Below are 10,385 nucleotides of genomic sequence, written 5' to 3'. Positions count from 1 at the left end.
AGAGCAGAGTGAAAGTTTGCCTAGTTTGAGCATCCCGGGAAGGTTTCCCATCCCTTCTGGGCAGCATTGCAGTGGCAACAGGTAACGGAGAGGGGGAAAAGCGGTTCAGGGGCCAGAGTCCAGGTACACGGGACTGTTCTGTCGGGCCTACTGCGATGGTTCAGCCAGGATTCCAGCGTGATGAATTAGGCTCCAGCGGTTCGCTCTCCTCTCAGCTTCACAGGGCCCGTTCCAGCAAAGCGCAGGGAGCTGCACCCGCACGCCGCAGAGGGGTCCCGATCCGTGTGCCTTTCACCTGGGCACCTCGGATCCCAGGCTTCCCCATGGAAATTCCAGTGAAGATTCGGGCCGGGTTCTCACCCCTAGGCTGACATTTGCCCTGTGCCCCGGGCGGGCCGTGGCCGGTCCCGCAGGCCGGGCACTGTGGCAGCGGGGACATTGCGGGCACATCGCGGCGCCCGCGTCGCTCTCCGACCGCCTCCGTCAGGTGGCGCCATTGCCGCGGCCCCGGCCCGGCCCGAGCGGCCTCCGCTGAGGGCGGGGGAGCCGCCGTCTGCCTTGTCTCGTCCCTGCTCCCGGGACACTTTGTGCAGGTGTGTGTAAGGACGTAAGCGATGAAGCATAAACCAGCGGCAGCAGCCAAGAAACGGATGAGGGCACCTTTATTTAGGTGTATCGGAGAGGAAGGGTTTATAGGGAAAAGTAGTTTGGATTTGTGCCACGTGGCCTTGACCTGGAAGAGCAGGCTTGCATCTGACATAGGTCACTTGAAAAAGTGTGAAGAGGATTATCTCCAGCTCTATGATATCTTCCAGATAACCCCCAGCTCTATCTGCTGCCGGTGTCAGCTTTCCGTAGTGTCCTCCATCCATCCCGTGATGGTGTCTGAGGGAGGCAGCAGCAGCTCAGCTGTCCCTGCCTGCTTGTGGCTGTCCCGCTGCTGGAGCTGCCATCCCTCAGCCACTGCCACACAGCCTGGGTGTGGTTCTGCCAGGGCCGGGGCACAGCCATCCCCTCGCCTCTGGTGACTCTCAGGAGCTGTAAGGAGCTGTAGCTACTGCTTCGCCTCATCTGTGGGGAAACAACTCCTGGGCGAAAAGTGGGAAATGCAGAGCCACAAACAAAGCCTCTCAAATCTCTCACCTGCATGCCAGTGCTGCACTGCACATTGTGGCTTCTGCTTGTAATGCTAACGCTGCACAAGCATGTGGTCGGATTTAGGAAAACTTCTGCCAGATTCCTTCAGTTTCTACCACACTGAAATTGCTGGAGACTCTTGAGTTTTAAATGCTTTCACAGCTCTAGTTTACAGTGAGGGACTAAATTAACAAAACAAAAGGTGCTAGTCAGGAAAAGTCACCTCGATGCACTTAGTCAACCCCGTGGCATGCAGAGCTGGAAAACTATGCTCTAGGAATGGGCACTTACTAACAATGAAGTCAAAACAGGTCCCTGTCCTACCACAGAGCTTTGGCCATGGCTCAAAAGAATGTACTGCACAGCCATCAACCTCCATAGCCCCCCTAAGGAGGAGCAGATATTGCTGTGGTAGTGATGCTGTGTTTCAGGACTTTTTGCACACCCAGTGAACCACAAACTTGGCATGCCAAAAAGAGCCCAGGTCTGGGGCCAGCCTGAGATGCTCACCAAAATCTCCTGCAGGTAAAGTGTCTTTTTACACCCCCATTCAAATGCATGGGAGGAGAGGGCATGAGCAACTCCACCCTCGACAAAAGCTTATGCACAAGGCAAAATCTCCTGGAGATTTCCTCCCACTCTGCTCCCTCCTATGGTTCCTCCTGGAGGAGGGGGCAACGAGGCCCATTATTTATTTAACACCAGATTTCTCAAAAAAAGGTTTGAGCTGACTGTATAAAGAAAAGTAGGTTTCATTACCTATAGTGCTTCACATTTCAGAGGAGCTTGTATTGTTACACAGTTTGAATTGTTTGACAATATAATTATTATTATTAGTCCATAATGTACACTAACAGGTCTGGCGGTGAAAGGCTGTATATTAATGCACAGTAACTATGTTTCTCTGGAGGGGGTTAAACAAAACTGTAACTAGGGTCAAAGCTATGCCTTTGCCTCCATCTGCTAGAAACCAGGCATAGTTGCTTAAATTTTAATTACAAATTAATAAAACAAAAATATGGTACATTTTGCACTGGAGAGCTAAATGCTAATTTTGCAGCTAATCATGAAATATCTAATATTGGAAGGCTTTAATGTTAAAGGTTACTGTAGTTTGCCTTTGAATATATACCTGATAAGAGCCTTGAATTGGAACTGAACTAATAATCAAAAAAGAATGGCTTAGCCCAGTGAACTAATTTTTACACCTTCTCTCTTTCCACAGGTTCAGATAATTTCCTGACAAGGGCTGTTAAACCAATATTTTTTTTCTTAGTAAAGACTGACAAGTTTCTGGAGCTCTTCTATAGCCACACTAGTTTCTGGGAAGAAGAGATAAGCCCTTTCCTATTTGCCAAACAATGATGGCAAACAAAGCAGCATTCTACAGGAAGCAAAAGGCTTTTTAAAAAAATGTAGTTTATTGGCTTGGCTGAAGGTTGCCTGCTAGACTGAACAAGCAAATACATTTTATTCATATTTCTCTATAAGTCATGTTTCAGTACAAAGTACAGGCATTAAGGTGCAGGTACAGGACTGGTTTCAGGGTGACTGGTCTGTTTTTTTCACAGTAAAACATTTGTGTGGTTAATAGTGCTGGAGATACAGCATGCTAATGAGTGCCCTGAAGGTATTCTTCCTACCTGGCCTCCAGTCAGGGAAGCAACTTACAAAGTGTTTAACTCTTGAGATGCAAAACAACTGATGGCTGTGACTGCAATGCACTACCCCTTCTTCTGGGTCTCAAAAACGTATAAAACACCACTGTTCCTGGAAATAAATTATACTCTTCAACAAACTAGTGAAACTCAGTGAGAAATGTGCAGGAGGAGGAAGATAGTGGCTAGAATATAGGAACTCAAGAGACAGTGAGTCAGACAGACTCTTGAAAGGTCTCTGTCAAAATACTTGTGAAACTTCACTTTTGGCAACACATGGCTGTTTAGGTCAATTCAGATCTTAATTCCTTCTAGTCTGTTCAACGTCCTGCTACAAATAATCTTTTGCTTCATTTGTCAGGTGCACACACACAGCCCAGTTCCTCTGCTCTGGCAGAGCTGGAACTCATGCTACTTCAGACTGTGCCAAACATCTTGGGCAGCCATGATATTCTTTGCCATTTTAGACCACCTTGTGCCCTCTCTGCTCAACAAGTTTTGCTGTAAAAAAGTAGCAGGTTTAGTATAGTAGAACCTTAGCTCTGCAAAGGCCAGAGGGAAAATGTATGCAGTAGTGATGTTGCTCTAGCACCCGGGTTGTCTTGAAGAAATTTTCCTTTCTGACAGGCTGTCCCATGAGCACTGACAACCTCAAATCACAATTTTGCTGATGCCAAGGCATTTTGAGGAGATACAGAGCTTCTGCTATGGCTGTCACCACACAAGTCACCTTGTCTTTGCTGGGATGTGAGAACATTTCTCACGGAGTCCTACCTTCCCAGTCCAGCTGTTACATTTCAGATGGTGGAAGGAGAATTGCTGCCAAGAACCCATGAGAGAAGGGAAAGGGGCACCAGCTGATGAGTTACTACAGGAAAGAAGGTGATCAGTGGAGAGGAAGGTAAAAACAGTCAGCCACCACTTCCTTCACATTCTGCCAAGGGAGAGAGTTAGTGTCCTGCCAGGTGTGCAAAGAAAGCAAGCCAATCTGGAATCAGACCAAAACTGCATAAGGAAGGAAGGGTAAGGCAGAGAGTTAGTGCTCATGCAAACTTGTCCCTACGCTTGTATTCTCTGTATGACTACAGGGAAGTGGTCTTTCTTTGTGTTCCTGCCTGTTTCCAAGGGAGGTAGTATTTGAGAATAAATATTTAATGGCAGCCAAGACTTTGAGTTCCACAAAGGCAGTTAAGTGTTTATTCCTCAGCCTGGGTCCTTGCTTTCTTGGAGCAGAGTAGGTACAGAGCCTGTCCTGGAGATCAGCCAAGCCAGGCATTACCACCCTTTTTGTGGCATGCTTCCCCATGGAAAAATTTCAGGATCTCATTGCTGTTTGCTGTGGCATGTGAACAAAGGGTTTGTCTGCTGTCCTGAGGGTTTTAGTGGATTTGGTGACTGATTTGCCACTTTGTAACAGGAGCTTCCCGAATGAAATCCAAGCGCAGCGATCCATCTCTCCAAGTTCTGTCATTTAAACTGGATATATGCCTTTTAACAGTGTTGCCAGTAGCCCTGAGGCCTTATTTTGTTAATTTCTGTTTAAACATGTAGGAGGTTTTTCACCATCAGGCAAAGCTCTGTAACTAACCTGAAATATGTAATGAACATACCATCCACCAAAGGTACATAACTGTTCTCTTCAGGTTTTTGCTGGTGCTTTAACCTCTCTCAAACTCTGTTTGGACCTCCAGTCCATCCCTCTCTATACTAGATTCCACCAGTACAGCTGCCTTATGAATTGCTCAGAAATAATCAGTTGAAAGTGTGTGCATACAGGGTAGTGATTACTGGGGACAGCTGAGCATTATTAATGTTGCAAAAGGATAGGCAGGATCAAAAGGCTTCTCCTGTTCTGACCAACCAGCCTTTGTTCCTACAGGGGGCAACTTTAGGAGCATAACAGAGGTTATGACCTGTCCTGAACCTGCAAATCTTGCAGATTGCAGCGTGTCTTCTGGAGAAGGGGATGTGTTCTTTTTGAAAACTGGGTGACAGCTGCTTAGCAGGAGCCAAAAGGAAGGAAGGAGGCTAGAACATGGAAAGGGAGTCCTAGGACTGAGATTTTATCCCTCAGGAGTATGCAGAAGATTCTGTATGCTTGTGGGAAATATGGTCTTTCCCTTACCAATTCTTTTGAGCTCTACTTTTGGTAAGGGCAGGCAGAGGTGTGTGCAATTCACTTAATTACTACCCTGCCCTCCTTGGAAGCATGGAGCAAGATTTATTTATAATGAGTTCACTCCTGCAACAACAACAGCAACAGAAAAAAAGGAGATATATCTTAACAAATGACAGAAAGACCTTAAATATAGTGTACTTTCCTAATTGTATGGTAGCATAAACCTAACTCTCTCTAATAGATATGCCCATAAGTCTTTGGAGTAATAGATTATCTTTATTAAAGGTTGGGTCTGATCTAGAGAGTCCTTGTACTGATACAATGGAGAGGATAGTTCTAGTTATCAATACCAAAAAATAAAAGGAAAGAAGAGGGGCTATTCCTACACTAGACTCTATTTTTACATTCTTGACTTCCTTGAGCCACAATGCAACACAACTGATTAGGAAAATGTTATTACAACAGAGATAATTACAGGGAGTTCAGTTTTGTGCTTTGTAAGACAAGGTGAGAATTCTACTGTGCTCCATTGTTTTGGTCAAGAATGCATGCACAAATTTTGCAGTAAGATTGTGCCTGACAGTAAAGTCAGCAGCATGAACAGCAGCTGTGTCTCAGGTTAAGTACCTAAGGCTCAAGACTGAAAGAAAGTCAGATGCAGCATGGTAGACTCATCACATGATTCTCACATAGCCTCTCCTTGCCCCAAAAAGGAAATCATGGTGGTTTGGGAGCGCAGATGTAATCAGGACATCTCTTGAAACTGTGACTCTTCCTAGATTTCACACTTGGTGAGTATTGCATCCACACATTCCCTGGGAATCCAGCACCAGGTACTGATAAATTACCCTATAGGCTTTTGCAAGGGATTGAGCTTAATGAACTCATTACTGATAGTACCTTTTAAAATTTAATCCTAAAACACTGTCAGGATCACAAAGAACTTTGATGTGTTTATAAAATAACTTTTTGATTTCACTTTAACTAGATTTGAAGCAATCACTGGAAGCATCAACAGCCCTGTGAACTGGATTTAAACTGCATTTAAATTAATTTGCATAGTAGACAATATTTTCCAAGTTTTCTGTAGTAGAATATAAATTCCCTTGACTTGTACAACTTTTAAATGCAAAGGATAAAATTCTCTAGCATACTTCTGGGAGGCAGGCAGTCCTTCTCATGAAAGCTGTGAGGTTCTGAAACTATTCTAGCAAGACAATATTGAAAATCCTTTTATGGTAGAGTTCACTCAGCATATTACAAGGAGTATGACACAGTTGACTATAAAACAGGGAACAGAACACCTACTTCCCAAACACTGCATTTCTGATGAAATACAATATTTCTTGATAATTTCTCCCATCCATTGTGAGAAGGGTTATCTGCTCCTTTAGAAGATGAAGGACAGATAAAGCCCAGGAGGAAAAGTTAATTCAAATAAGGTAACTCCACTGGGGCAATGTGCAGCTCCGTATTTGCAGTTTGTGCTCCAGCCAGTGACAAAACATAGATCCAACACAGGCAGTCCTGTCCACAGACACTGGGCACTGGCACAAGTCTCATTCTCTCCAGACATAAGCCACAAAGATGGTGGCAAATACTTTTTCAGGGGTGTGCCTCCAGATAGCTCTTCCTGAGGAAGGGTGTACTTGCTGAGCTGGGGACATTGGCAACACTCCTTGTTGATGGGAAACCCCATCACACCACAGTCACACACTGCACACTCAGCCAGACACAGGATGCCTGGCAATGACCTTAGACATTTTGCAGAAGTATGTGGGACTTCTGGAGCTGTGTGAGGAGGTTGTTTTTGCACACACAGCTGGAAAGGGAAAGAAGTAAAAGATGCCTGGACAGATTGCTACAGGTCCTTGGCTATTCAGTTTGGAAGTGAAGCCACATCTGGCTGAAGGTTTTATGATGCCCTCAGCAGGTGGTGGTGATGGCAGATTATCATTTCACAATAATGGATAATTCTGTCCAATCTATAAGACAAAAAGGGGAAAGTGTTAGTGATACTGGTTTCTTCTAGACCAATGCCAGTAGGCTGTGAGTGCACCTCGAGATGTTAGACTATGTCCAGAAGAACTGGAGAAACAAGGCTGTTGCCACAAGACTGGGCTACGAGGAGACCGTGCTTCAGTGTAAGTATCACTTTGTGTTCTGTGTAAATGAATTCATAAGCTTTTTGAGGAGTGGGGTGAGGGACAGAAGTCCTTAATATTAAGGATAACCATCTTATTCTCAGATGCTAGAACTGAATTTGAGACAAAAATAAAACAATTTTTTAAGAGACTATCTCTCACACACAGAGGCATTTGTCAAGGCATAGCCCAGCTACCAGAAAATAAAGCACAGGCAAATGGGCAAGAGCAAATGCAAAACCTAAATCATCTGAGTCCTGAGACAGTAGAGTGCCATGGCTGTCAGAAGGCTGTCCCCTTTTCTCCTGCTGGCAGGGGAGCTGGGGGTCCTGGGAACCTTTTCTCTCAGTCACCCTTTCTGGGACAGGGCAGCACAGCCTCTACTGTGAGTTTCTGGCTGGTGGTCACAGCAAGGCAGAATAGTCAGGACTAGGCTTGAATCCTATTTAGCTATCCCAATAGATGTTTTATTTTTTCTACCAGAGAGGAAAAGAGGCAAAAGCAGAAGGAGCTTATTCTCTGCTTCTGTGGTTTTTCCTCCCAGTTCTCCCCACCTTCAGATCCATGCTGCTTTGGCTCAGTTGCTGGCTTCTCTTTGCATTTTATCCAGTCCACTCTAGCATATTGTCTTGGCTCCTTCTCCTTCTGTTGCAAAGATTTAGTACTATTAGCCAGTCCTGGTAATAAGATAATTCCACTCTCAGTTTAACAGCTGTGGAAAGAAGTAAGACACATAATTTGGCTGGAAGGACCCGGGTGGCACAACATTCTGGCTCATAGGAAGGCAAATCCTGACACTTTTACCTCATAATGCACTGTGCTTTGTCTTCAAATCCTCTACCATTGTGGCTCCAGATATGAATGATACACCTGTTCATGATGTTATTTAATATGCAGTGCCATTATATATGTACACATAAGAAAAACAATAATAGTACATTACGGCTTGCAAACTTTACATATTTTTCCTGTGTGAACACTCAGGCAAAAGAAGGATGTAGATTACAGAATAGAGACACAGCTCTCTTCACCTGAAATTGAAACTACATAGACAGCAAATAAATTCTTCTCCTTTCACTATATTTTCAGTACTAGAGTAGAGATGGTGTATTCACTGTCAAACCCATATGGCAAGTGACACCTTTTGTGGTGCTGAAATACACTGTTTGCTGCTAAGAAATGTGTCTAATACAGGTTGAAGCTGCTGGGTGCACTAGCCAGATTCTGGGCATCCTATGCAAAAGAAATCATTAAGCCTTTTATGGATTAAATGAGTTAACACAATAAAGGCCACCTGCCAAAGTGTTTGCCACGTGAAACACTAATGCAAAAATTATCCTAGAGGGAAAAGAGAAGGGTTTCCCAGTAATTTGAACACAGGACTCTAGTGGTTTCATAGGCAGGAGGCAGTAAGGATACATGGCCTGAATGCAAGCTAAAGGAAAGTGAACTCTAGATAAAGAAATAGATGGGATGTATGAAGAAGTACCCTGCAGAATCAAATAGTCTGGTTTTTCTTTTTCCTGTTTTATTGCAGAAAAGGGTGTTTAAGTGCATTCTAAATAAACTGCACTGAACTGAAGAAATACATAGCCCAGTATTTCCATTTTCTGCTTCTAAATAATACAAGCTGTATTTAAAATAAAATAATACAAGCTGTATTTTCCTGTGCTTTCAACTCACATTTTGAACCATGCAGGTGATTTCTGAGGGAGATCCAGAATTCCAGGAGAAAAACCCATTGAGTCAGGATGTTATTGAGTTGAAGAAATTCTTACATAAGGTAATAGCAATACTTGCAAAACTTAATATTGATTAATACTGACTCAATATATTGAGTCAGTGCTAAAATACTGACTAACATATTTGAAATTGAAACTGAACTTTGCAAAGGCAATGAAAATAGCTGCAATAAAGCAATAAAAAATGGCCTTTCATGTAAAAGAATAGCTTTGATGCAAAGACTTTGTTGAGTATGAGAAATCAGAGCAGATTGCTTTCCCAGCCTCTGATGCCAGAATGAATTGGCAATTGGAAAATTTTTTGAGGAATTTTATGCTAGGCAAACTTTGGTGAGTCTGGAATTTCTTAATGATGGTGATCTTCAGCAGGATTTATGGAACTGACAAATAAGCATCAGAAAGAAATTAAAAGGATGACAAAGGAGAAAAAATTGGGAAGTGAATAACTAGAGAATGTGGTTTAAATGGGGTTTTGTCATATGTTCCTAGCCTTTTTTTAAACCACAGAAAGCAAGAGGAGAAAGGTCAGATAATCCTAGCTCACAGGATACAAAAACCCCATTTCCTCTGAAGGAAAAATCCAAAGCTCATTTCTCTGAAACAATAAGACTCATTTGTCCCATGTGAATGGCTGGGAATGCAGGGGAGAGCAGGGCATTTCCCATGTCCAGCTGAAATGTTCCAGCCCTGCTGACGCTGCAGAATTGACCCAAGGAGGAATTAGCTACAACTGACACAGCCCCTTCACTGGCAGTTTGGAAGCAGCCATCCATCAGAGAGGGCTGAAATACAACTAAGAATTAATGAAAACACGTGACAGACATCTCCAATAATCAATGAAGAATTTCAGGATGAATTAGCCAAGGACATGTCTGTTCACCTGGACCTATGATTTTCAGGATTAGATCAAGAAAAATATGTCAAAGATCTCATCAATTTGGAATCTGAAGTTTTTGCTGCAGTATAGTAATGGAAAGAAAAACACATGGGAGGAAGCCTGAAGCTGATGTTCATCTACCTTGTGAGTATAGCTGACTGCCAAATAAGTGAGTGGAAAGGGGGAGTGAACTCTAATCCTGCTTCATCTACTTTGTGAATGGCTGGAAACAAAATATTGTTTTGCAGTATGAAACAACAAAATTAAATTTTCAGCAATGCAAGCTTTATTGGCAAACTTCCCCCCGCCCTTTTGCAGGAAGTTTAAGTGAATGCTGGGAGAGCATGGGGAAGGCTCTCTTAGACAGCATTCAGGTGACTACTGCAAAAGAATAACCTGTGGCTTCATTTTCAGTTGGTAGTGTAAGATCAACCAAGCCCTCAGCCTCACCCACAAGCCAATTTGTTGCAACCATGTTAGGAAAGGTTTTGAGATGACTGGGTGGAAATCGAGGTAGCAGGAACATTTGTGCTTTTGTTGTTCTGTCAGATACCACCCACAACCCACTGTTGGAGCACAAAACTTCACCACCAACACAAGTCCTCCATGCCAGCTTTTGAAAATATTCTGCAAATTGACTTAGGCAGTTTGAAAAAACAGTAGCTTTTGTATATAAGTTAAAGTATGTTTCTGGGTTTTGCTAACAGA

This window comes from Melozone crissalis, unplaced genomic scaffold (genome assembly GCF_028551555.1).
Source record: "Melozone crissalis strain CALT ecotype California unplaced genomic scaffold, PUWL_Pcris_2 ptg000016l_1, whole genome shotgun sequence".
Taxonomy (NCBI): domain Eukaryota; kingdom Metazoa; phylum Chordata; class Aves; order Passeriformes; family Passerellidae; genus Melozone; species Melozone crissalis.
This window is presented reverse-complemented; position numbering follows the sequence as displayed.